Source organism: Phyllostomus discolor, chromosome X (assembly GCF_004126475.2).
Source record: "Phyllostomus discolor isolate MPI-MPIP mPhyDis1 chromosome X, mPhyDis1.pri.v3, whole genome shotgun sequence".
NCBI classification, from domain to species: domain Eukaryota; kingdom Metazoa; phylum Chordata; class Mammalia; order Chiroptera; family Phyllostomidae; genus Phyllostomus; species Phyllostomus discolor.
In genome coordinates, this window is record NC_050198.1 from 70,196,962 (window position 1) to 70,224,779 (window position 27,818).

At 39.9% G+C, this 27,818-nt stretch overlaps 1 long non-coding RNA gene and 1 pseudogene across 1 annotated transcript; both read left to right on the plus strand.

Moving 5' to 3' along the window:
* The first annotated feature begins 1,943 nt into the window (after nucleotides 1-1,943).
* On the plus strand, nucleotides 1,944-27,459 carry LOC118498436. The gene is made up of 4 exons (XR_004900925.1): nucleotides 1,944-2,183; nucleotides 2,578-2,781; nucleotides 12,539-12,589; nucleotides 27,429-27,459. It is a non-coding gene; the product is annotated as an uncharacterized LOC118498436 (long non-coding RNA).
* LOC118498435 lies at nucleotides 19,805-21,738 on the plus strand (annotated as a pseudogene).
* Nucleotides 27,460-27,818: the final 359 nt, after the last annotated feature.

Here is a 27,818-nt window from a genome sequence, read left to right on the forward strand (position 1 = left end):
AATGCTGGCTTCCTGAATATCACCAACATACCAACCTGTTGATACGACAAAAGTGAATTTCTTCCTTATCTCAGTAAGGGAGAACTCCACCTCTCAAAGCTGTGGCAGTGTTTCAGAGAAGAAAAGAAAGGTCAGAATTTACTGATAAATGAAAATTTGATGTAAGGCACAGGGTCTTTCAATGTGAGAACTTGATTAGGATTGGATAAGGATTATGATACCAATAGTCTAGGTTTGTGGGAGCAGCAAGGAGAGGATTTTGGGGAGAGAGATTCAAATTTTAGGACACAAACTGTAATGAAGAAACTATTTACCTGGACAGGGAGTCGTCAAAAATGCCAGTAATGACAGTGGACTAGTAGTGTTTATGTAGATAGTAAGGGGTGGTTATGTGTTTCTGTCTGGGCTGTGAGGAGACTGTTTTGATTCTCATATACACAACATTTCAGTGAATGAATAATGTTAGGTATGTGTTTATTTTGTGGTGTGAAAATCCTTTAGTTTCTGTGAATCCCAACGAAAAGATGACACCTATTCTTAGGACTGTGCCAAGCCCTGAAAAACAAATTAAATCACTAGCTTTCTCCAGCCTGCTCAACTCTTTAGGTGGATTATTTTGTCTCATTTTTTAAAATTGTTTTTCATGTACAGTTGTCTCCATTTTCCCCCATCCTCTCCCCAACCCCACCCACCCCCACCTCCCACTCTGGATGAGAAAAAAAAATTAGTCCATGGGTCTTTTATACATGTTTCTTGATGACCTTTCTCTTTCTTTCCCCGTTATACCCCTTCCACTTCCCCTCTGATTACCATCAGTCTGTTCTTTATTTCAATGTCTCTGGTTGTATTTTGCTTGTTTGTTTGTTTGTTTTGTTGTTTAGCTTCCTGTTAAAGGTGAGATCATATGGTATTTGTCTTTCACTGCCTGGCTTATTTCGCTTAGCATAAAGCTTTCCAGTTGCATCCATGCTGTCGCAAAGGGTAGTTCTTTCTTTCTGTTGCATAAAATTCCATTGTGTAAATGTACCATAGTTTTTTGATCCATTCATCTACTGATGGGCACCTAGGTTGCTTCCAATACTTGGCTATTGTAAATTGTGCTGCTATGAACATTGGGATACATAGGTTCTTTTGAACTTAACTTTCAAGGTTCTTAGGGTATAATCCCAGCAGTGGACAAATTTCTAGAAAACTACAACCTTCCCAAAGTGAACAAAGAAGAAGCAGAAAGCTTGAACAAACCGATAACAGCTAGTGAAATCAAAGCAGTAATCAAAAAACTCCTGGCACACAACAGCCCTGGACCAGACGGTTTCAGAAGAGAATTTTACAAAACATTTAAGGAAGAGCTAACCCCTATCCTTCACAGACTATTCCAAAAAATCCAAAAAGAGGGAAGAGTCCCAGACTCTTTTTATGAAGCCAGCACCCTAGGTGGATAATTTTATTTAATACTCACAAACACCTTATGAAGTAGGCACTACTATTATTGCTATTTTATACAGGAGGAAACTGAGGCTCAGGGAGATAATAATTAGCTCACATTCATGTGGCTACAAATACATTCTTTTTAGGAATTTCAAGAAAAACTACCCTCAACAAAGCTGGCTTATTCTGTTTCATTGCAGTTGGACTCCAGGTTCACGATAATTTAGCCATTCTGCCCTTTTGGGGGTCCTTTTCCCTTTGGGGAGAAATGAGGAAAGGGAAGAAGCCTGAGCCTTTCACCTACCAGTTTGAGTCTGGGTCGGCTCCCCTCTGCCTCTGAGGCCCCCTGGGTCCCAGCAGCACGGACATCTCCGCCACAGAAGCCTTGGTGAGAGTCAGAAGCCCGTCATCCCCCGCAGCACCGCCCCCCCTCTGCTCCCGGCGCCATCTGCGCAGGCTCCAGCTGGCTAGCACTCGAAGTGCCGGCTTTGCTAGCTTCCGGTTACCAAGGGGAGCTAGGACACAATCGCCAGTCGTGGGGGTGGGGGCGTGTTACTAGGGAGTCGCGTGCTGGGTGGTGGGGACACCGCCAGCTGGAGCCCGGGGCAGTTAGGGGCCGGCTCAGATTGCTTTCTTAACTCCACCGCCTTCCCCTTTTGCTGCACGCAGACCTAACGGTGGGGCTGCTGTGGCGAACGTGACTGAAGTCCCGGCACACTTACCAGTATCGTCTTGGCGACTCTAATAACAGTTGCGTGAGTTTCGGGGAAGCAGGTGGCCCTGGGAAGAGACATCTCACCCTAACTTTGTGGCACTTGGTGCACTTCCCTCAACGCAAAAAGGGAGGGATTTGGTGCCAGCCTTTTGCTTAGCTCTAAGAGGTGCCGGTACATCCTGTTGCACCTCCCCAGCACCCTTGGAAAGGTGTGCTTTCCCCTGGGGTACCACTTGGGAGCGGGCCAGGGGAGCGGAGTTTGTACCTTTGACTCTTTTGGCAGGACATCTTTGCTCAGTAAGTACTGACCAAGTTGCCCCACCCCCAACATTTTCACAGACATGCTGTGATAAAACTATTCACCTGGGTATGTATAGGGCTCTAGAGTTTCAAGAAGTGAATTTGTTACCTGAGTAGTTTATTGCTTCTAATAGGGATCCTAGGTATACTCACAACTAAACTGGCAGAGAAGCTACAGGTTATCCATATTATACACAGGGATCACCCAACCTGAAACACATTGAACACCTCAAGACATCTTACAGTTTCACAAGAAACGCTGACCTTGATTTCTGTCAGCACAACCCCAAGCTGCAACTGGCAAAATGCTTCAGAAACTTCACCCAAATTCTTACCAGGTATTGTAACCGGCTATTCCAACTGGGGTGAGGGAGAGGAGAGTTGAGAAACTAAATAATGTGATAGATTAGGGAATTTTTACAATCTTATACTTTGCATACCGAAAAATTCACTCCTCTTAAGTTTACAGTTGTTTTTAATGAATTCACAGTTATGCAGCCATCACCACAATCCAGTTTTAGAACATTTCCATCACCCCCTGCAAATTCCCTAAGCTTGTTTACATTTCATCTTTCCTCCTATCTCTAGCCCTAACAACCTATCTGCACAGTTAATATGAATGGAATCATACAATATGTGGTCTTTTGTGACTGGCTGCTTTCTGTTAGCATGGTGTTTTCCAGGTCCATCAAAGTTGTACCATCTATCAGTACTTCATTCCTTTTTTATGGCTGAATAATATTCCCTGGTATGGATATACAGTTTTTGTTTATCCATTTATCAGTTGGACATTTGAGTTGTTTCCACTTTTTGGCTATTATGAGTAATCTTATTGTGAACATTGGTGTGCGCATATGTTTTCAGTTTTCTTCATTTCACTGACCTGTCTGGGTGCTCCCCCAGCACCCTTAGCAAACCTGTCATAACACTTTGCACATTGTCCTGTGAATTTGGATTAATTCTCTCTCTTTCCACTAGAGAGGGCAAGAAGCATGTTCACTTGTTCTCTGGTATAAGAGTGGGATTTCTGGGTCATTTGGTAATGATATGTTTAACTTTCTAAGGAACTTCCAGACTGTTTTCCAAAGTGGTTGTATCATTTAATATTCCCATTGGTAAATGTATGAAGGTTCCAATTTCTCCACATCCCCAGCAACACTTATTTTGTCTGGTATCTCATTGTGATGTTAATTTGCCTAGACTGAGTAGTATTTGGTTTAGACAGTTTCACTTCGCTTCAATGAATACCTTTTTAAATATTTGAATCTAGGAGCTCAAATGAATACATGGTTCTTCCTTACAAGGAGCTCAGAGTTCCTTCAGGGAGAACAAACAGATAATTATAGTACAGTGTTGTTAAGTGCTGTGATGGAATTGAGCACAGATGATGTGGGGAGCAGAGAAGAGGGATACTTAACCAAGGTTGAGGGAAAGATGGAGGAAAGTGTTAAAGAAGCCTTTTCTAGAAGGGACTTCAGTGGGGCACTTGTTTTTCTTTCATATATTCTTTATCAAAATTATACATGTATATAGTTTTAAAAATCATAGAGTTCTACAATGTGTGCTATTTTAAAAAGTAATAAAGGAGTCCCCAACTTTCCTCCTCATTCCTGCTCCATCCAAAGCAATCACTATCTGTCCTTTTAACTCTTTGGATATTTACCATTACATCTTTAAATAGTGTAGCATGATTTTATGTGAAAAAGAAAAAACAATCAGCCCTGACATAGGACAAACAATCACCATCCTTACTTGTACTGATTTCTAAATTGGTCAATCCCATTAAATATTAACACATGGTTAATTATGAAAACCGCAGTCACAATGCAATTTACCTTCTTGCAATGTAAATGAAAGAAGACAGGCATTACCAACATTTAGATACTAGAGTTACTGAAGTAAGACAAGATACACACTTTAAAGAACTGGCTAAGGACTTGTTTTCCTCATTGGTAATTTAGTTCTGTATACCTTCAATAAGCCAGAACCCAATTGTAACTGTCAATTAAGAAAAATGGTATTTTCACTCAAACTTTCAAAGAAAAAGCCAAACCACACAAAAGCAACATAGTATAGGACAGAGGTTGACAAACTATGACCTGTGAGCTAAGACTGTTTATTTTTTTAGTTTTAAAGTTTTTATTTATTTTTAGAGGGGGGAAGGGAGAGAGAAAGAGCGGGAGAAAACCATCAATGTGTGTTTGCCTCTGGAACACCCCCTAACTGAGGACCTGGCCTGCAACCCAGGCATGTGCCCTGACTGGGAATCGAACCAGCAACCCTTTGGTTCACAGGCCTGTGCTCAGTCTACTGAGCCACGCCAACCAGAACTAAGACTGTTTATTTAGATGAACATTTGCAATTAGTTTGAAAATAGGGAACACTAACTTTCAATGTCAATTAAACCAAGTGTTATTCATTTTCCCCATTTTTTTCATTAGTAGACCTGTATTGCAAAACCTTATAGCTGATTATTATTATATTTGGATTCCTTCAATAAAAATTTATGGGAATTTTTTTTTCTGTTGTGCCTACATAATATCTTTGATTTTGCTCTTTGTTCCAAAAAGCCTAGAATATTTACTATCTGACCTTCACAGAAAGAGTTCGCCAACTCCTGGTTTAATAGAATAAACAAAGTAATGGAAAGCATATGCATGTATTTCTGTGTGACCTTGTGAAGTCATTTCATTCCTCTGGCCTTGATTTTTATTATTTATAAAATGAAGATATAGGGTAATGGGTAGATGAGATAAACTTTATGGTAAAATCACCCCCCAGTCCCCTAAGTTTTTGATTAATTAATGCAAATATTTATTGAGCTACTACTATGTAGCAAGAACTATTAAAGGCATTGGGGATCAGCAGGAAACAAAATTCCTGTCCTGAAAAAGAATACTATTCTAAATGAAAACAGACTTTAAGATGCAATGTGTGGTCTGAGATTGGATCCTGACTTGAATAAATTGGCTTTATAGGACATTTTGGGGGAAAAGTAGGGAAATATAAATATGGATGGTTTTTTAAAAAATATTTAATTAATTAATTTATTTATTTTTAGAGAGAGGGGAAAGGAGGGAGAAAAGAGAGAGAGAAACATCGATGTGCAAGAGAAACATCAACTGGTTGCCTCTCGCATACCCCCAGCTGGGGACCTGGCCAACAACCCAGGCATGTGCCCTGACTGGGAATTGAACCAGCGACCCTCTGGTTCATAGGTTGGTGCTCAATCCACTGGGCCACACCATCCAGGGCTGAATATGTATGGTTTTGAGATGAGATGAAAACTCATTAACGTGGAATGGTGGAGGTCATTAACTGAAAAAAAAAAAACATTATGTACAGTATTACCTCATTTTGGTAGAAAATGCATATATATGTATATCTTAAATACTTAGAAAAAGATCTGGAAGAATATGCACTAAGCTCTTAACAGTAGTAATTTCTGGATGGTGGGATTATAATATTTCTATTTCCTTATTTTTATTTTATAATTTTTGGCATTAAACATATACTGCTTTTGAAAAAGTAAAAGATTCTAATTTAAAAAAATCTCTCTTCATGGAGCTTACATGCTAGTGTCTCTTATAAGTATTAATATTACCAAATATGTTTCCTGGGGGAATATATGTAAGTATGGAGAATTCTCTTTTTCCCCTGTAGTTAACAAAAAGTATCAAGATGGTCTCTGTGAAATAGCTGCAGAATGTAAATTGATGCTGCTGGTAGTTTTACTAGTAAGGAGAGCTTTCTCATACCCAAGGCTCTAGAATGGAGTGGAATTTTGTAGGAGGGCTTCATTTGCCCTGCAACAATGTAGTTGAGTAGTAATTAAAGAGACCAGAAAACCAAAATTATTTATTATCATCCCTTAAAGAAATAGTTTGTGGATTCCTGTTCTAGGCTTACCAGAAAACTGTCTCCATAGGCATGCTATAGGGAAAGAATGCCCACTTATAGTTAAATTAAGAAATTTATGTTCTGATTTATAAACTTTATTCTCTCTTGAGCTCTATTAGCATGTGTCAGTATTCCTAATTTCAAATGCCTCCAGGTTATGATGACTTCCGGCCAAGATGGAGGTGTAGGTAGATACATGTTGCCTCCTTGCACAACCAAAGAAGGACAACACTAAATTTAAAAACAAAAAATAACTAGAACTGCCAGAAAATCGAACTGTATAGGAGTCCAACAACCAAGGAGTTAAAAAAGAAACATTCATCCAGACTGGTAGGAGGGGCAGAGATGGGCAGCCAGGTTGCAGCAAGGCAGTGGCTAGAGGACAGGGCAGGCCAGGAGGTAGCAGGCAGAACAGGCAGTCCCGCATTTGCATGTGAATAAACTGGGAGGAATAACCGGGGAGTGTTACAGACCACACAACCCAGGGTCTCAGTGCAGGGAAATAAAGCCTCAAACCTCTAACTGAAAAAAACCTGTGGGGGTTGAGGTGGTGGTAGAAACTCCCAGCCTCACAGGAGAGTTCATTGGAGACACCCACAGGGTTCTAGAATGTACACAAACCCACCCACCCGGGAATTGGCACCAGAAGGGCTCAATTTGCTTGTGAGTAGCAGATGAAGTGACTGAAAGCCAAGAGCTGAGCAAGTGGCATTGTTCCCTCTTGGACCCCTTCCCACATATAGCATCACAATGCAGCAATGTAGGTTGCCCCACCCTGGTGAACACCTAAAGCTCTACCCCTTAGAACATAACAGGTGTTCCAAGACAAATATATATATATATCCCAAATGAAAGAACAGATCGAAGCTCCAGAAAAAAATACAACTAAGAGATGAAGAGATAGCTAACCTATCAGATGCAGAGTTCAAAACACTGGTAATCAGGATGCTCACAGAAATGGCCGGCATGGTTGCAAAATAGAGGGAAAAGTGAAGGCTATGAAAAGTGAAATAAAGGAAAATGTACAGGGAACCAACAGTGAAGGGAAGGAAACTGGGACTCAAATCAATGGTGTGGACCAGAAGGAAGAAATAAACATTTAACTGGAACAGAATGAAGAAACAAGGATTCAAAAAATGAGGAGAAGCTTAGGAACCTGTAGGACAAATTTAAATGTTTCAACATCCACATCATAGGGTTGCCACAAGGAAAAGAGGAAGAGCAGGAAATTGAAAACTTATTTGAAAACATAATGAAGAACTTCCTAATTCAGCAAAGGAAATAGACTTCCAGGAAGTCTGGGAAGCTCAGAGAGTCCCAAAGAAGTTGGACCCAAGGAAGCACATACCAAAGCACATCATAATTACATTGCCCAAGATTAAAGATAAGAAGAGAATCTCAAAAGCAGCAATAGAAAAGAAGACAGTTATCTCCAAAGGAGTTCCCATAAGACTATCAGCTGATCTCTCAAAAGAAACCTTGCAGGCAAGAAGGGGCTGGAAAGAAGTATTTGAAGTCATGAAAGGCAAGGACCTACATCCAAGATTACTCTACCTAACAAGGTTGTCATTTAGAATGGAAGGGCAGATAAAGTGCTTCCCAGATGAGGTCAAGTTAAAGGAATTCATCATTACCAAGCCCTTATTATATGAAATGTTAAAGGGACTTATCTAAGAAAAAGAAGATCAAAACTATGAATAGTAAAATGACAACAAACTCACAACTATCAACAACCAAACCTAATAAAAACAAAAACAAAAATGAACTAAGCAAACAACTAAAATAGAAACAGATTCTCAGAAATAGGGATTGCATGGGAGGTTCTCAGTGGGGAGGGAGGGGGAGAATGAGGGGAAAGGTACAGGGAATAAGATGCATAAATGGTAGATACAAAATAGGGGGTGGTTAAGAATAATATGGGAAATGGAGAAGCCAAAGAACTTACATGTATGACCGTGGACATGAACTAAAGTGGGGGAATGATGGTGGAAGGAGGGTACAGGGTGGAGGGGAATAAAGGGGATAAAAAATGGGACAACTGTAATAGCAGAATCAATAAAATATATTAAAAAGAAAAAAAACAAATAACTCCAGGTTATGTACAAAATTGGATTTCCTATCCTACAAAGCTGAGGTGAAAGCCAACCATAGAAAAACAGGAACATCATTAAGGTAAATGATAGCCTGTGAGTCCTATCAATAACTAGCTAATTGATGTTCCATTCATCTAACTAAGATCTACTTATGCTTCAAAATTAGTTCAAGAGTCTACTCCTCTCAGAAGCCTCTTCTCATTCCACTTGATTTCACTGTCCTGTGCCTGGACACCCATAGCACCTTTCCTAGCCCTCTATCATAACACTTAGCAAACTACTCTGTAAGCCTGGATTATTCATTCTCTGGCTCTCAACTAAAGAAGGCAGTGGGCCATGACCATGTTTGCTTGTTCCATGGATAGCCCCTGAACCTAGCATAATACCTAGCAAATACTTCTCTGAACTTCAGTTTTCTTGTTAGTAAAATGGGTATAATAATAATAGTTAGCTACCTTGTAGGGTTGTTGCAAGAATTAAATGCATGTGTATTCAGTGAACACTTGTTGAATGAATGAATGAATTACATATAGGAAATTGTTTGGATTATATTTGAAATTGCGAAAGACTGCATCAGCAGTACGTAAAATAACCAGGGGTTGTTTTGTTTACCCTGTTTATACCAGCAACACACATCTTACATTGTTCACCACAACTGGAGCAGCATTCATTTATTCGGTCAGAATTTATTGAATGCCCACTGTTTACTGGTACTATGCTAGATATAGGGATACAACAGAATAAATATAGTTTTCACCATCATGGTGATTACATTCTAGTAAGAAAAAGGGTCAATAAACAAATGAAGTGATACATAAAAATATGTTACAGATTGATCAATGGTAAAGAAAATAAATAGACTAAATTAGAGTAATTGAGACAGGCTGTTACATATGTGGTAATCAGAGATAGCTTCTTCAAAGAGGTGACATTTGAAATGAGACTGGAAGAATGAGTCAACCATGAGAGGAGCTGGGGAAAGAATATTTGAGACAGAATAATGAATACGAAGGCCTTGAAGCCACAAAGAATTTAACATGATCAAAAATGGAAGGAGGCAAAGAGGCTAGAAGGATGAAGAAGTTGGGCTTATTTTAAGAGTAGAGGGAAGCCATTTAATGAGTTTAAGAAGTGACATGATCTCTCCTGTGTTTCTAAAAACTTAAAAAAAATCTCTGTGTGGTAGACAGATTAGCACCCCCAAGGTGTCCATGTACTAATCCCCAGAACCTGTGAAAGATGTTATTTTACATGACAAAAAGGACTTTGAAAATGTCATTAAGGATTATGACAAGGGATAATCCTGGTGGGTCCAATATATTTACAAGTGTCCTTCTTATAAGAGGAAGACAGAAGGGCCAGAGTCAGAGGAAGGACATGTGATGATGGAAACAGGGGTCATAGAAATTTGAAGATATTATGCTGCTGGCTAGAAAATGGGAGAAGGGGCCATAAGCCGAGGAATGCAAGCAGCTTTTAGAGACTGAAAAAAGGCAAGGGAGCATGTTTATCTTTAAAGCCCCCAGAAAGAATGCAGCCCTGCTGACACTTTGACTTCAGCCTGTGCGACCTGTTGTGAAATTCTGACCTTCAGAATTATAGTATACATCTGTGGTGTTTTAAGCCACTAAGTTTGTGGTGATTTGTTAATACTCCCTATGTGGAAAGATAAACCCCAAAGTAATAAGATTAAGTAATTTACAGGAGTGAATAGGAACAGGGTAGAAAGCTTGGGAGAATGGGAATGGGATAGAAGGGATGGGAAAGGGACATTTTTTCTTAGTTTACCTATTGTATATAGTTCTGACTTTTAGAATGATGTTAATATTTCACATACTAGCCCTGACTGTTGTGACTCAGTTGGTTGGGCGTTGTCCTACAAAATGAAAGGTTGTCAGTTTCAGTCTGATTCCCCATCAGTGATAATCAGAGGTATCACTATGAATGTGTTTTACACGCAAACATACCACAACCCCATACACTCACACAGAGGAAGATACATAGTCGTGTGTGTGTGTGTATACATATATTTCCTAGCTAATTCTTCTCAGAAATCCTGGAAGCAATGACCCTTAGCACTCAGATCTTGGCTTTTAAAATACCATTTTCCAAATAAAAGGAGCCAGGACTCTTGGAGAAATGGCTGATTCCAGGGTTGGGGCAGCGAGAGTACAAGATGAGGTTAGAATGTTTTCTTTTGCAAGAAAGTAAGAAAGTGCTCATGGAATTATGAGGACATGGCAAAAGGATTCAGGAGTCCATTTGAAGGGATTCCCAATGGCAGTATCTGGGACAATTTAAGCAACAAAATAATTAATGACAGTAATGAATTATAATTCATAGAATAAGGTAGAATTCACAAGTCCAGCCCTCAGTTGGTTGGCTGTTGTCCTGCAAAGTAAAAGGTTGCTACCTAGATCCTGGGTTGGGGCATATGCCTGGGTTTTGGGTTCTGTCTCCAGTTGGGATGCACAGAAGAAACAACTGATTGATGTTTCTCTGTCACATCGATGTTTCTCTCCCTCTCTTTCTGCCTCCCTTCTCCCCTCTCTAAAAGTAAATAAATATCTTTAATAATAAAAAAGAATTATTGAGTCCACATGAACATAAAGAAGTAACTGAAAACGAATGAAGGAGGAAAGTCCTTGTTTACAGTATAATTTTAATTAATAAATATAGAAAGAATAATGGACATAGAAAATTGTCATTTGGAAAGCACTACAGTAATAACTGTTTCAGGCAAGAATCATCAATGGATACTGATATTAATGGACAAAAGTATGATGAGAAGCAGTATATTTATATAGTTTCAAAGTATCTATCCACAAAATGCCTATTCACTGTGGGTGTGGGACCAGCCTGTTCTTCGTCTGTGTGTCTCTACCCTTCCTACCAGTCTCGATGGGTGTGTCATCTTCTTTAATTCTGTAGTTGAAGGACTTCCATTTATCTTGATTTCTACTGTTTCCGAGTGATAGTTTTTCTATAATTTAATCGCAATTTTGATGTGGTTGTGAGAGGAGGTGTGCCTTATTTACCTAGGCCTCCCTGTTGGAGCTCATTCTGAAACAGGTCATTGTTTTTCAAAAGCGTCATGGTTCTGAAAGACCCACCCCTGCCCCTCAAAAAGAAAAAAGACTGAGGAGCTGTTCCCAATTAAAGGACCTGAAGCAGACATGTGTGAAACTGCACCAGAAAAATGACACTGGTGAGGCAACTAGAGAAATTTGAATATGGTCTATTGATTATAGTATTGCATGAATGTTAATTTTTATTAATAATATTGTGCTGTGGTTATGTATGATATTAATGTTTGGAAAATCTGGGTGAAAGGATATATGGTGATTTCTTTGTACTATTTTTGCAACTTTTTTGATAAGTGTGTAATTATTTAAAAATGAAAAGTTGAAAATGAAACTTGAGTTATCTACCTCCCCTCAAAATATTCCTGGGTGATCTGACTGCTGAGTACAGTGTGGCATATACAGGGGCTACCATATAAGTGGACAGACCAATTAGGTGACTGTTGCACTGTACCAGGGGGACAGATGGTGGTGGCTCAGACTAGAGGGATAGCAGTGGAAATGGAGAGGGGTGGGTGGATTCAGGATGCATTTTGACTTCTTCATGAAAAGGATATTGCATAGGAGAAAATGGAGGAGAGAATAGTGTCATTTGAAAAGGAGGTTCTCTGGGGATTATTACCTTTTGATACAACTGAGAATAGAATAGACCTTGCATGCTTGTAAGTATTTTTTATTAGATATTGTGGATTCAGAATAATTTAGAATGCAAGCTACACTATTTATCATGGAGTTTATATTTTACTCTCCCCCATAGTTTTAGTAGTATTCCTTTCATACAAGGGAAAACAAAAAAGGGGCTTTCTTTGGTTCCCTCCTGTGTTTATCTCTTCTAGGGACTTTTCTTGAAGGCCCTTCTCTGCTCCTTTCAAGAAGGGGTTTGAATTCTGTTGTCAGCTAACTTGTGACCTTCACAGAGCTCATTTGGCCAGCTTGGGTTTCCACAACATGTGCCCTTTCCTACATTTAGGTCTTTACCTAGAATGCTCTCTTATTAAAATCGTTGTCTATTTTTCAAGGCTGAGCTGAAGAACGTCCAAATTGTATTCCTTGGATTTACTCAGCCCCAGGTAATCCTTCTCTTTCCTGGTAAGTCATAACTCTTAGTTTATTCCTCTTATTTTGCCCTAATTTACTCTTTCAAAGTCATATTCATTGCTTTGTACTTATTTGTATTCATGACTTATATCCTCTACCAAATTTTAAATTACTTGAGGGAAGGTACTTACATTGTTCCACTTTAAATGAATTATTTTTTTGTATTCATCAGATGCAAATGAGGAGCAACAGTAAATTATATTGATAAAGTCCAAAATGTACTTTGAATCCAATCTTGAGTTTCCCTTGTTTCTATTGAGGATTTTTCCTGTAAAATATTTGAGTCCCTTCCTTCGTGATCTGCATTGTAATTTAAGGTCTGTTCTATGATTTTCTTTCGTATTGCTTTGATGGAGTTCTTCCACCAGGGGGAGCTCCTTACTATATGTAGGTCAATTTCTTTTTCTTTAGGAGGCGAAGGAGACTTCATCAGATAAATATGAATGCAGTGGAAAAACAAATAATAGGAAGTAGGAAATGAACATCCCCTGGCACCTAACTTGATCCCAGAAGTAGCTGGCTCAAATGCCATTTCACTTGTTATATTGTGTGTTGGTTTGAATCTGGCCCATGTATAAACATTTCTTCTTCCCAATCTATTTCATTTATTCCATCTACAAATATATATTGAGTGTATCCTTTGTGTCAGCTATTGTTGTGGATGCTGAAGCTTAATCTGGAAAGAAAATCAACCAAGTTCCTGACCTTATAGAGATTATTTCATATGTGGGCTACAGACAATAAGTGAGATAAATAGATAAAACACACAGTATATTAACTAGGGATAAATGCCAAAGGGAAAAAATAATGCAGGGCCTGTAGGCCATTGTACAAACTTTGACTTTTAGTCTAAAAGAGACGGGAAGCATAAGGGAAATTTGAGTTGAGGAGTGATGTGATCTGACATCTTAAAATGATCACTCTGGTTGTTTTATGGATAATAAACTATAAGGGGACAGGCCTGGGTCTGACTGAAAACAGTGGAATTTGGGAGAAGTTGTTGGACTTTTGGATATGTTTTGAAGGTAGAAGCAATTGAATTTGCTAAAAGATTAGATGTGGGATGTGAGAGAAAGAGGAATAAAGAACAAGGTCACCATGTTGCATAACACCGATAGCACTGAATAAAATGTGGCTGGTGCCCTCTGGAGTTGTGTAACACAGCTTTTTTGTTCAAGATTATGACCAGGTTTTCATCCTGAGCAGCTGCAAGGATGGAGTTGCCACCGACTGTAATGGTAAAGACTGTGAGAAGAACAGGTTTGAGAGTATTATCAGCAGTTCAATTTTGGATATGTTGAATTTGAGATGACAATTAGATATCTAAATGGAGATGATGAGTAAACTGTGGGATGAGCCTGGTATTTGTAAGAATGGTAGGGGCTGCAAATAAATATTTCTGAGTCAGGGGCACCTAGGTAGTTTTTAAAGCTAAGAGATAGATGATATCACCAAGAAAGTGGGAGCAGTTAGAGAAGAGAAGGGGAGAAGGGTCCAGCCCTGAGGCACTCCCACATTGAGAGGTTAGGAAAACAATGAAGCACTAGCAAAGTAAACTGACAAGATGTGGCCAATAAGGTAGAAGGGAACCCAGAAGAAAATAGTATCCTGGAAGCCAAGTGAAGAAGGTGCTTCAAAGAAGAGGGGAATGATCAATTGTAAAATGTACTTCTGGTTGGCCAAGCAAGAATTCTTTATAGACTTGAGCAACATAGCTATTACTAGTTGCCTGGATATAAGCTGTTTCAGTGGACAGAACCTTCATTAGAGTGGGTGCAAGAAAGAAAAGGAGGTGAAAAATTGTAGACAAGTAATATAGACAAATCTTTTTTAAAAAGATTATTTATTCATTCATTTATTTATTTTTAGAGAGAAAGGAAGGGAGGAGAAAAAGAGGAAGAGAAACATTGATGTGAGAAAGAAGCATTGATCGGTTGCCTCTTGTAAGCACCCCGACCAGGGACCAAACCCACAACCCAGGCATGTGCCCTGACCTGCAATTGAAAATGATAAACTTTTACTTTGCAGGATAATGCCCAGGCAACTGAGCCATGCCAGTGAGGGCTAGACAAATCTTTTGAAGTTTTACTGTAAACAAGAGCAGGGAAATGAGGCAGTCACTGGAATGGTGTGTGGGGGCAAACGAAGGTATTTATGGTAGAATGTGAGAAATGATCACAAGTTTGCCCCAGAAGTTTGCACTAGTTGCTGAGATCACTTGTCCTTATTCTCGTGTGTATCTGGGAATAATAGCCATTAATTCTCAGAGATGCTGTATTTTGAGGGAGGGGAAGTTGACAGCAGGTTTGGGTGGAACAAATTCTAAGGAAAACCACGAACAGCCTTTAATAGAACTAGAATTAGAACCTCTGTAATTAGCAAATGGAGAGCATCTCTATGGGTGGAAAAAATTTGAGCCATGAGATCCACTTGTCCCCCTTCCCCATATGGCCACAACTCCAATCTCCTTTGCCAGCCTTGGAGGATTTGGCCTCAGTTACACGGAAGAGCCTGGGGTCCCCTTCTAGAAACATAATCTATTGTATAGCAGGGCGATGAAAAGCAATTTCTGCATATACTGAGAGGATGACTAAACCCCAGGTAGAACTTGAACTGAGTGGGAAAACTGATGTAAAAAGGCCACAGTTGCACTATTTATTTTTCTGTTCCTTGGTGAGAAGTGGCCTCAGCAGCAGAAATCAGTGTAGAGCTTGGCTTGCTTCTTAGCTCTGTGTTTTAGTAGTGATGGCTTTGAAAATGCATATGAGTTTTCCTTGTCTCCACGTACTGTGTATTTGAATTTCTTTCTTATCTTTGTGTCTCTGAGGCCCAGTTCAAGTGTTACCTGTTTTGCAGAACTTTTTTTGATCCTCCTGTCAGGAAAACTAAATCATTTCCTTCTCTGCATTTCCATAGCACTTTTTCTCTTTCTCTCTTCTAGCATATATTACATTATATTAAAATTGTGTATGGTTGTAAATGGGAGAGGCAGTAAAGTATGGTGAATAAGAGCATGGACTCTGGAGCTAGGCTGCTTGGGTTGAAATGGAGGCAAGTTGCTTAACCTCCTTGGGCCTATTTCTCATCTGTCTCATCTTGATTCAGTAAATAATAATAATAATAATAATAATAATACCACTCTCATGGGGATTTTGTGAAGATTAAAGAAGATAATACATGTCAAGTATTTATTTTTTGCATTTTTGTATATTTTATTGATTATGCTATTACAGTTGTCCCATTTTCCCCCTTCACTCCCCTCCCCCCTGCACACCCCGTCCCACCCACATACCCCCTTTAGTTCATGTCCATGTGTCACACATACAAGTTCTTGGCTTCTACATTTCCCATAGTATTCTTACCCTCCCCTTGTCTATTTTCTACCTACCATCTATACTAGTTATTCTCTGTACCTTTTCCCCCTCTCTCCTCCTCCCACTCCCCTGTTGCTAACCCTCCATGTGATCTCCATTTCTGTGGTTCTGTTCCTGTTCTAGTTGTTTGCTTAGTTTATTTTTGGTTTTGTTTTAGGTGTGGTTATTAATAATTGTGAGTTTTCTGTCATTTTACTGTACATTTTTTATTTCCTTTTTCTTAGATAAGTCCCTGTAACATTTCATGTAATAAGGGCTTGGTGGTGATGAACTCCTTTAACTTGACCTTATCTGAGAAGCACTTCATCTGTTCTTCCATTCTAAATTAAAGCTTAGCTGGATAGAGCAACCTTAGATATAGGTCCTTGCCTGTCATGACTTGGAAGACTTCTTTCCAGGCCCGTCTTGCCTGCAAGGTCTCTTTTGAGAAATCAGCTGACAGTCTGATGGGCACTCCTTTGTAGGTAACTCTCTCATTTTGTCTTGCTGTTTTTAAGATTCTCTCCTTATCTTTAATGTTGGGTAATGGAATTATGATGTGCCTTGGTGTGTTCTTCCTTGAGTCCAACTTCTTTGGGACTCTCTGAGCTTCCTGGACTTCCTGGAAGTCTATTTCCTTAGCCAGAATGGGGAAGCTCTCTTTTATTATTTTTTTCAAATAACTTTTCCACTTGTTGCTCTTCCTTTTCTCCTTCTGATACCCCTATAATTCAGATGTTGGAACATTTAAAAAGGTCCTGGAAGTTCCTAAGCCTCTCCTCATTTTTTTTGTATTCTTGTTTCTTCATTCTTTTCTGATTGGATGTTTCTTTTTTTCTTCTGGTCCACTCCATTGATTTGAGTCCCAGTTTCCTTCCCATCACTATTGGTTCCCTGTACATTTTCCTTTATTTCCCTTAGTGTAGCCTTCATTTTTTCATCTAATTTGCAACCAAATTCAACCAATTCTGTGAGCATTCTGATTACCAGTGTTTTGAACTGTGCACCTGATAGATTGGCTATCTCTTCGTCACTTAGTTGTGTTTTTTCTGGAGCTTTGATCTGTTTTTGTTTGTTTGTTTGGGCCATTTTTTTTTTGTCTTGAAGCACCTGTTACATACTGAGGGGCAGAGCCTTAGGTGTTCACTAGGGCAGGGCAACCCAATCACTGGGTTGTGATGCTATATGTGGGGGAGGATCCGAGAGGGAATAATGGTACTTGCTCTGTTCTCTGCTGGATTTCAGTCACTTCCCCCACTTCTCACAAGCAAATTAGGCCCTTCTGATGCTGATTCCCATGTGGTTGGGTTTGGGTATGTCCTGGGACCCTGTGGGTCTCTCCAACGAACTCTCCTGTGAGGCTTGGAGTCTCTCCCAGCACCTCAACCCCCACAGGTGTTTGCAATCAGTGTTTTGAGGCTTTATTTCCCCACGCTGGGACCCTGGGTTGTGCTGTCTGTCTCGCTCCCCAGTTTTGCCTGTTTTATCTGCATGCAAATGTGGGAAATCCTGGCCCACCAGCCATCTTGCACGCTGTGCCCCTTCACAATCTGCCACCTTGCTGGGTCCACCAGCAGCCCTACCGTGAGCCTTCTCCGCCTGGCAGCCTGACTCCACCCCTCCTCCCAGTCTGGATGAATGTGTCTGTTTTAACTCCTTGGTTGTTGGATTTCCATACGGTTCAATTTTCTGTCAGTACTGGTTGTTTTTTATTTTTAAGTTGTTGTTGTCCTTATTTTGGTTGTGCGAGGATGCACAGTGTGTCTACCTACACCTCCATCTTGGCTGGAATTCCATATCAAGTATTTAGAACAGTGCCTAGCACATAGTAAATACTTGGTAAGTTTTTGCTACTTGTCTCTCTTCTCCTTAAGGAATAAGACCATACCTTTATCTTTGTGTTTCTAATTATTAGCACTGGGCTTAGCACAGAATACTAGGTGTTTAAAACATTTTTTGTAGCCCTGGCTGGCATAGCTCAGTGGATTGAGCGCGGGCTGGGAACTAAAGTGTCCCAGGTTCGATTCCCAGCCAGGGTACATTCCTGGGTTGCAGGCCATAACCCCCAGCAACCGCACATTGATGTTTCTCTCTCTCTCTATCTTCCTCCCTTCCCTCTCTAAAAATAAATAAATAAAATCTTTAAAAAAAATAAGAAAACAAGCAAAGGCCTTTTTGTAAACAAAACAAAACAAAACAAAACAAAACATTTTTGTGTAATAAAAACAGGCATGGAAATCAAATCAATATAAGTTCGTGTTTAATGGTTTTATGTGCATATAGCCCTTTTATCAGCTCACTTATCTATTCCTGTGCACCACTCCATGTAATGCTTAAGAAAGAAGGTGCTAGAGCCTGATCACCTAGTTTGTGCCATTGCTTTGCTATTTATTAGCTTCTTAACCTTCTACTGCCTTGGCTTCCTCATGTGAAAAATGAGTAAAAGTAATAGGCTGTTGAACACAGAGTTACTGAACATTAAAATGTTAACTATAATAGTTATTAATCTTATTGTTAATGAAATGATTTAATGAACACCTACAGTGTTCCAGGGACTGTGCTAGACAATAAGGAATCAGAGATGAATAATGTTTAGTTCCTGTTCTAAGAAACCCCATAAGATAGTAAAAGAAACAAGTGTGAACCACTCAGTATGGAGGAAAGGACCAATTTTACAGGAGGGAATCAGTGAGGGGGAAAAGGAGGGTAGAAAGGTTTTATAGAGGAGGTAAATCCTAAGCTTTGCACCTGTGGGTTGAGGGTCGTGGGAAAATAATGTCAAATAGATATCAGAATCCCTTTCATGGTTCATCAGAAATGAGTTTAATAACAGGTTTCTCCCATCAGATTTCTTTTTTAAAAGGCCCCATCCTGTATTTGAAACACAGGCAAGCCATTTTGGGCCAACAGCAAAGTATCGTCAGGCCTACCTAAGTGCACCAAACATGGTTTGGGATAGTTTTCCTTGAGCAAAACTCCTCTTCCCTTTTGTAGTTAAGACAGAGGGCCCTTACAGGCAAAAGACTGCATTTCAGATGACTCTGTCCTGCCCTCTGTCTCCCTCCCACTAAATTTTCTGAAAAGGTTGGCATTTATGTTTTTACCTTCTTTACCCCAGCAATCAGATCCATGGAAAGTACAGAATAGCATGTTTTCTAAGAAAAGGCCAGGTCTCCTTTATAGCTTACGCTTTTAATAGAGACCTCTTAGACGTGGTGGGAATGAAGCTATATTTAAATTATTGAGATCAAGGGCAGGGTGTGGGCAAATGAAAACCTTCATGTCTTTAGTCTCTTAGAAAACCAATAAAGGCATTGAAGCTTGTCTGTCTTCCCCAAGTAGTTAATGAGAACAATAGAATTTAAAGTTTCTGGTGTTCCTCTGGAGCTGATTTTGGCAGGTGATAAGTAGCTTGTTAAAGGGCTTATTATTTGAGTAGAGCTTTGGCTGCCTGACTTTTGAGGTTGATTATTTATTTTGCATGTTGTATAACAGCAGCATTGGGTAATGTTCAGAAGAGGCTTTCTGGGTCAGAGTGTAAGGGCTTCTCTGACCATCTCCTTCCAACAGAACCAGATTCCAGCTGCAAAATAAAGGATAAGCTTGTATACAAGGCCCAGGCCATGTCTTTAATGTAGCCCCTAACCTCCAGACAGGCCTTCTCATTAGGGGATGAATACATAAAAATTTCCATCAAACACTAACCCAAGAAAAATATGTGTGTGTATAATTTTTCCAACTTACACTGATAAAGTGACCTACTTTTGAAAGAAATGTTTTAAAAGATATATTTTGGTCATTTGCAATAACAAGTCATATGTGGGGACCCTGTCATTTCAATCATTTCAGATGCTCTGAGAGGTAGGGTTTTCAGCTGGTTATGGTGAGAAATGGCCAAGAGGTCTTCTCTCCTTTGTGAAGAGTACCAAAAAGAAATTGTCCCCAGCCCTTGTGGTTCAGGCTTTAAAGTGTTGTGCTGGTCTTGCTGGCTCACTGAGACAGGTCCAGACATTTTAGAGACAGTGAATGAGTAAAGTTCCTTTTCTTTTTACTCTAAACTTTAAAAGTAAATTGAGCCAGGGCCCTCAAGAAATTGAGATGAGCTCCTCTTTCTTTTCAAAAAGACAGCAGAGCAGCACCCCAGCAGATGCAGAGATGCAGATCTTTACAAAGACCCTGACTGGCAAGACCATCACCCTTGAGGTTGAGGCGAGTGACACCATTGAGAATGTCAAAGCTAAAATCCAAGACAAGGAGGGCATCCTGTCTGACCAGTAGTATCTGGTTTTGGGGGGCAAAGAGCTGGAGGATAGCTACACTCTTTCAGACTACAACATTCAGAAAGAGTCCACCTTGCAGTTGGTGCTTTGTCTGTAGGGAGACATCATGGAGCCCTCCCTCTGCCAGCTCACCCAGAAGCACAACTGCGACAAGATGATCTACTGCAAGTGTTACGCCTGCTTCCTGTGCTGTCAGCTGTTGCAAGAAGGAATGCAGCCACACCAACAACCTGTGCCCCAAGAAGAAGGTTAAATAAGGTCCCTCCTCTACCTTCTTGGGCCCATAGTGTGGCCTTCTGCCTGACCTCTGTGACCTGGGCCCTCAATAGAGTTTCCCTTTCAGTGACTGGGGAGAAAAAAGAAATTGAGGTAGTCATGATAGAGAGAAATTTAGTTGTGTCTCCTTTTTTATTTTTCTCTTGTTTGGTTTTATAGAGGCTATAAGCCAGCATTTTTGTTACTTAGCAGTATTAGTAAAATGGGAAGTAGCAGGAGGTGATAGGTGCCTAGAAGAGATTTTATGAGCTATTGATTGAATTATTGAATGGAGACGTGTGTTGGGGGAAGCCTTTACATCTGAAGTTGCTGTTTTAGGATCAACCATCCTCCTTCAGAGACAACTTTCTGGTGAAGAAAGTCTTGGGAAATGTGAAATCTTATTCTCATGGACTGTGTGAGTGTGACCAGGTTAATTTCTTGCACTAAAGTCTGTGGTATTATGGATGGACCACTGTTTTGGCTCCTACGTTAGTCAGGATAAGTTAGATTCTGATGTAGCAACAAATAAACAACACAGGTTTACTTATTGCTCACATAAGCTTTGAATGCAAGTTGGTTGGCCCTCTTCTATTTTGTACCAATGCCATCTTGAACACATCTTGAACACAGCAGCACCATGGCAGAGAAAATAACAACAGAAAGTCCACATGCCTTAATTGCCTCAACTTAGAAGTGACACACATCACTTTTGCACACATTTCAGTGGCAGGAACTAATCAGTTTGCCATAACTTCACTGCATAGGAGACTGGGATATGTAGAGGCATATCTGGTATATGTGGTGGCCATTAACAGTCTTTGCTACATTCCGTGGTTACCAACTGACTGTTAACTTCCCACCCCACTCTAGGAAATATATAAGTGATGCTGATTTTCTAATTCTGTAACAGGCTGGAGTGTGAACATCAAACTACCTCTTTAGTCTGACAGATAAGTGCTTGTTTTATCTAAGGAGAGGAGATAGAACAGGCAGTACTCACCTTTTTGTCAGTTGCAGTCCTTTTTCTTTTTCCTCCTTATTACTTGGGTGAAATACATATTCTCCCTTCTGCTCCTGGCCTAAGAGTTACACTCATATGAACATAAAATTGTCCCCAGGTCAAACACCTTTGCCATTATAGTCTCAGGTTCTAGGTCTGACTGGAGCTATGGAGTATTTGATAAGAAAGGGAGAGAGTTGTTCTTTTTTTAAAAAAAGATTTTATTTATTTTTAGAGAGAGGGGAAGGAAGGGAGAAAGAGAGGGAGAGAAAGATCAATGTATCATTGCCATCGCGCACACCCCTCCTGGGGACCTGGCCCACAACCCAGGCATGTGCACTGACTGGGAATGGAACCATTGACAGTCAGGCCAGCACTCAATCCACTGAGCCACACCAGCCAGGTCAAGAGAATTGTTCTTTATGAGGTTGATCTCAAAAGGTAGGGGCAGGCTATGCACATCCATAGTGGCCCTAATGTCTCAGGGCCGGTTCAATATATGGTGAACCCTGTGATAAGACTAAGTGAGTAGAATTCCCTAGTGTCCCTGAGTATCGCTTAGAAAGGGAACTCACTCCCCCACCAAGGCCAAATTCTCAAGAATTAAGGTTGTCCTTCTCCCAGGAAGAGGATGACCTGTGGAACCATTTCTAGATTCTTGTTAGAAGTGAAGACCAAATTTCCAAAAGGGACCTAAGGTAAGGAGTGATTGACTGCTTCTGACCTGACTCATAGTGTTCAGCTGAACCATAAACACTAGAGTATACTAGTGTATATGTATGTAGTTATGTGTGTGTGTGTTTGTAAATTTTGTGGTACTTTGTGACTTTGGTTGCCTTGCACTTGCAACAAATTACTTCTGCCATTGTTGTTTTCCCTTTTAATCTCAAGCATGAGCAAACTAAAGAAATAATTTACTTTTAAATTCCTTTAGTGTCCCTGATAGGAAAGCAGTGGCTAGAGTCAGTGTAGATCAACCCGAGGAGTGCAGATCTATCGGAATTGCAGCTCAGCATTCCTGCCTCTGACACACATACTTTTCTGAAGGGTAGACCCTAAACCAGATGTAACTTATTCATAGAGTGGTGGGTTGGCTGATTAGCTGGTTGGTTTAGAATAATGGGAGGGGCAGAAATAAGTGTAAGGAGATAGGGGTTAGGAAGGGCTGTATCTGAAAGAGGGTCATGATGGTTAATATTCACTTTTCCTCCTTTGCTTCATTGCTATACTCTTTATGGATCTTCTTATCTTGATTCTAGATGAGATTCACCCACAGTCAGTTCTTAAATATAAATCACATCCCCTTATAGAATCACTGCAAAACTCATTATGGTTAAGAAATTTCTAAGACCCAGATACAGCATTCACTTTGGTTGGAGTTTAATATTTAACTTTATTTCACACATATAAGTATTATGTCCTTTATAATGTATTTTTCCTTTATCTTTTGGGTTTATATAAAATTTATTTTTAATTTTAGTTGACATATTATAATACTATAATATTATGTTAGTTTCAGGTATACAACATAGTGATAGAACATTTATATAATTTATGAAGTGATCACCATAAGTCTAGTAACCATGTGTCACTGTACATAGTTATTATTCCCTAAACTGTACATTACATCTTCATGACTTATTTTATAATTGGAAGTTTGTACTTATTAATCCCCTTCCCCTTTCTACCCACCCCCAGCCCCCTCTGCTCTGGCAACCATCAATTTGCTCTGTATCTATGAGTTTGTTTCTGTTTTGTTTTGTTTTGTTTTTCATTTCTTTTGTTTTTTTTTAGTGAAATTATATGACATTTGTCTTATTATCTATCCAACATATTTCACCTAGCATAATTATGTCTAGATCCATGCCTATAATGTGTCCTTAATTGTTTCTCAGTTATTCCAGATTAAGCGCTTTTAAAAACTTCTTTACACAATCTTTTCATTCTAGTTGGGAACACATCATTTAATGATTGCTGTTTACATTTTCCTTTTCTTTCTCAATAACAAAATTTGTACTCTTCCATTTGACATTTTCATGTTTTGCTCTTCCTATTCCATATCCCTGCTCTGAATTGTCACTTTTCTCACTAAGGTTTCTCCCCCCACCCCAATATCAAATCCTAAGCTTTTCCCTTTTTTCTGTATCTCTGTTATGTATAATTTCTAGTAAAAAATTTAAGTGGTAGAAGATATTTAACTTTTAGTCAGTTAGAATCTCTCAGATTTATGTGATCTTTCTAAGGACTTCAAAGTAATTCACCTTAAAAACTAATACTCCGTGTAGTACTTTGTTTATCATAACCAAATATGTGGAAAGTAGGTAGGGGCAGATTTTACTTCTCCTACTTTAAATATGGTCAAATCAAGGTTCAATGATGATAAGTAACTGTTTCATTATCATCATCCTGCTGGTTCTTTAACGTCCAGACCAAAGTAATGAAATGATGGCTTGTGGATTCTGTATTAGGACCCCTATCCTGGGCTAAAAATGACACTGCAGTGGGCTGAGGACACCCTTCTGCATTGTGTGGAGGTTAATGGTCTGGTAGAGGCAGAACTCTGAGGTTACAGGTCCCCAGAAGGCAGGGATCCCAGCATTTACACAATCCCCATTTTATATCCTGTGTATAGCTGGGCCTGTGAAGCCTGGCTCAGCTCTCCCAGTGGTAGTCCCTGTCTAGAGAGGATATGAAAACAGTGGGTATTTAGCTTTAATAATGCTATAGACAAATTTTTAAGTGTTGCTTCTTAAAGTAAGAAGTGATGGCTAAGTATGGGAGTGAGAATGGCCTTCTCTGCAGCTTATCAAATTAAGCAATGACTATGAAAGCGGGGTCTAAATTTTAAAAGTTTGGAACACATTTGACTAGTGCTATTACATTGTACATTGCATGTGTTGTTTTCCTCCCAAGATTTTTAAGAAAGACCTCTAACATCTCAAATATTGCTACAGTTAAGAATCTTCAAAATTTATCTTATCTAGCTAGCTTCTGATCAGTGCACATTTTTGCTTGAAAGTGGAGCCCATGACTTACTCATCAGTTTCCCCCAGCTTCACTGAGGTTTAATTGGTATACGAAAAACTGCAAATAATGAATATAAGTTGGTGAGTTTGGACACATGGATGAACATAGAAGACATTATTGTAAGTGAAATAAGTCAGTCACAGATGGACAGATTCTGCATGATTCCTCTTATATGAGGCATCTAAAATAGTCAAAGATATAAAAGTAGATAATAGGATGGTGGTTACCAGGGGATAGGGGATAGGGATATGGTGGGTGGTTGTTCAATGGGTGTAAAGTTACAGTTATATAAGGAAGATGAGTAAATTCCAGAAATCTGCTGTATGACATACTGCCTATAGTTAATGGTAAGGTATTATGTACTTAAAATTTGATTTGTGCAATCATATGTCATTGGGTTTACCTACGGATCTGCCTAAGCACAATAAATCACCTTTTAATTTCCTCAGTGCTTTGCAGTTCTGGGGACAATGCAGAGATGCTTCTCTGTTGGGGGTTAGAGCAAATTTCCCAAGCCAGTGTTACCCCTGCTTTTTCAGCACTTCGCTTTCTGAAAGAACAACATGGCAGGGCTTCATGTTTATTGTTATTTATTCTTCCCAATTTTCTGTCACTCAGAACAGTCTGACCTAGGGAGTTGGTGTGGACACAGAGGATTTTGAGACCTGACCTGATCCCAAGCAGATACTCAGTAGCACAACACTTAACCCCAGGTCAGATTTCTGGCACCTTATGTTCCCTGGAAATTTGCCCCAAACCTGGAAGGAAAGAAATAGCCCAAAACTCCCTCAAACACACAGATATAGCACTAAAGCCACAAACTTTATTTCCCAGGCCTTTGCCAGTACCTTGTTTATAACCTAGCTCTAAAGAGTTTTATAATCTGCTTTCCTAGCCATACAGATTAGAAGCAACAGGAAGGGATATTGGAGTGGGGAATAAGGGGGAGAAGCTCAGAAAAACTGACAGGGGAAGTGCCTGCTGAAGGCCTGACATCCTGAAAAGAGACAGAAAAACAAAACAGCATGACACAATTAAGGATGTTGATTCTGATTATCCTGAGTTAGCTGGAAAACATTCAAGTGGGTTAAAAAATCTGGGAAGCATGTAATATATACATGTATATTTCATGTCATCAAGATACTGTTTAAAAGTTTGGTGTTTAAGGGATAATATTCCCCATATCTGTACAAATCCATTTTTTTTCTGATTCTGCCATACCTCACCTAAACCAGAATTGTGAGGTATTTCCTCTAATGACAATATAATACCTTTTTTGATTTTAATATAATGTAAATAACATTGTTTATGATACTGTTAATTCTATTAATGTTTTTTAAGTCAAATAGTTATTGGTTTTAATTACAACTATAAATTTTGAATGAATAACTGGGAACTGTAGACAAGCCAAAATGTTTATTGACAGTAACCAGAGGGGATGTGGGAGGGGATAATAGGGTGGGGGGAGAGGGGAAAGGGTTTTCAGGAACTACAATAAAGGACACATGGACAAAACCAAAGGGAGGTAGGATCAAGGGTGGGAAGTGAGGATGGCTGGTGTAAGGGAGAGAGTTGCGGGGGAAATGGTGATAACTGTACTTGAACAACAATAAAAATGTGGGAAAAAAGAATAGCATTTTGGAAAAAAAGAAATAGGAGAAGGGTTTTCAGGAATAACTATAAAGGACACAGGGACAAAACCAAGCGGGGTATGGAAGCAGGGGAGAAAGGTGAGGATGGCTGGGGTGGGGGGAAGGGTGGGGGTAAATGCAGACAACTGTACTTGAACAACAATAAAATAATTTTTTTAAAAATAAATGTTAAGTAAATGTATCATTAGAAAATGTTTCTTTTCACAGAAAACACTGGTTCAAACATGCCTTCAGTAATACCTTTTTATAGCAAGGATTTGTAGTCCTGAGAGGGGCCCAAACTAACACTCATTTTGTGAGAATGGTTTAGGCATTGAGTAAGAATGTGATCTGAATGCTGAATTCATTCATTCTCTGATTTGGTCCTCCTGGAGGTGTCCCATTTCGGACTTCATCTGAGGCTTCCTCAACAGCCCATAGGCTTTTCTCACATTTCTTCGATCGGCCCAGGAGCTGCCTCAGATCCTTCATGGGAACCTAAACTGTGTGGGCTTGCAGCTTAGGGGTTTGGGCCCCAAACATGAAGTGACTTCAATCCCCAGAGAAGTCACTGCCAGCTTGATGCCAGGGTTCATTCTGCTGATGAACCAGCCCAACCTATTCATCACCACCTCTGAGTCAGAGGTCTGGGCAGAGCACAGAGGCTGGTGTGCGGATTCCACTCTGGCAGCCCATCCTGTTCTCATGACCATGAGCTTTCTGACTGGCTGCTGTGAACTGGCAGGCCTTGAGTGGGAGGTGATTTTGGTTAGGCTAGGCTTTCTGCTGCTGTCATATGCATCACCAATTACCACCCTTCTTTTGATGGTCCATTAATAGTCTGGCCACGTACCTCTACCAGCAGAAAGGTCTGCTTTGTTCACTCCTCCTGACCCTCCACTCCATGACACAGTGTGATTGGCTCAGCTCAAAGCAAAGAAGGAATGAGGCTGCAGAGCCCATAAAATAGTCAGAAACATGCCTCTTTTAGCCCATGTAATTCTAATGCCTTGGCTGTGCCTTTTGCCTCCCTTCCCTATTCTGGCCCTTAACATGCTTCACCGGGGGATGGTTTCTAATTGGGAAATTGACTGCATCTACTTTCTTTGGGGATGATTCTTATGGTGGTATAACTACTAAATAGGGCACTAACATGTGGTAGAGCACTGGACTGGGAATCAGGAAAACTGGGTGCTGGTGCTAGATCAGCTATAGAATACTGTGTGACTTTTTAAAAAAAGATTTTGTTTACTAATTTTTAGAGAGAGGGGAAGAAACACCAAAGAGAGGGAGAGAAGCATCAATGTGTGGTTGCCTCTCATATGTCCCCCCCACCAGGGACCAGGCCGCACCCCAGGTATGTGCCGTGACTGGGAATCAAACTGGCGACTCCCCCATCCCAAGTTTGCAGGCCGGTGCTCAATGCACTGAGCCATACCAGCCACGGCCTACACGATGTTATACAAACCTCTTATTCATCTGCCAGAGGGGAAGGGCATGATGGTTGCCTTAGATGATCTTTAAGGTCTAAGATCTAAACCTTCCATTTTATTTTCTATTCATCGGAGAGAAATGTTTTGATCCATTTTGAGAGTGTATTCTCTTTTCTTTGGTATCCATGTCTCCCTTCACCTGAACCTCTCTTTTGGCGA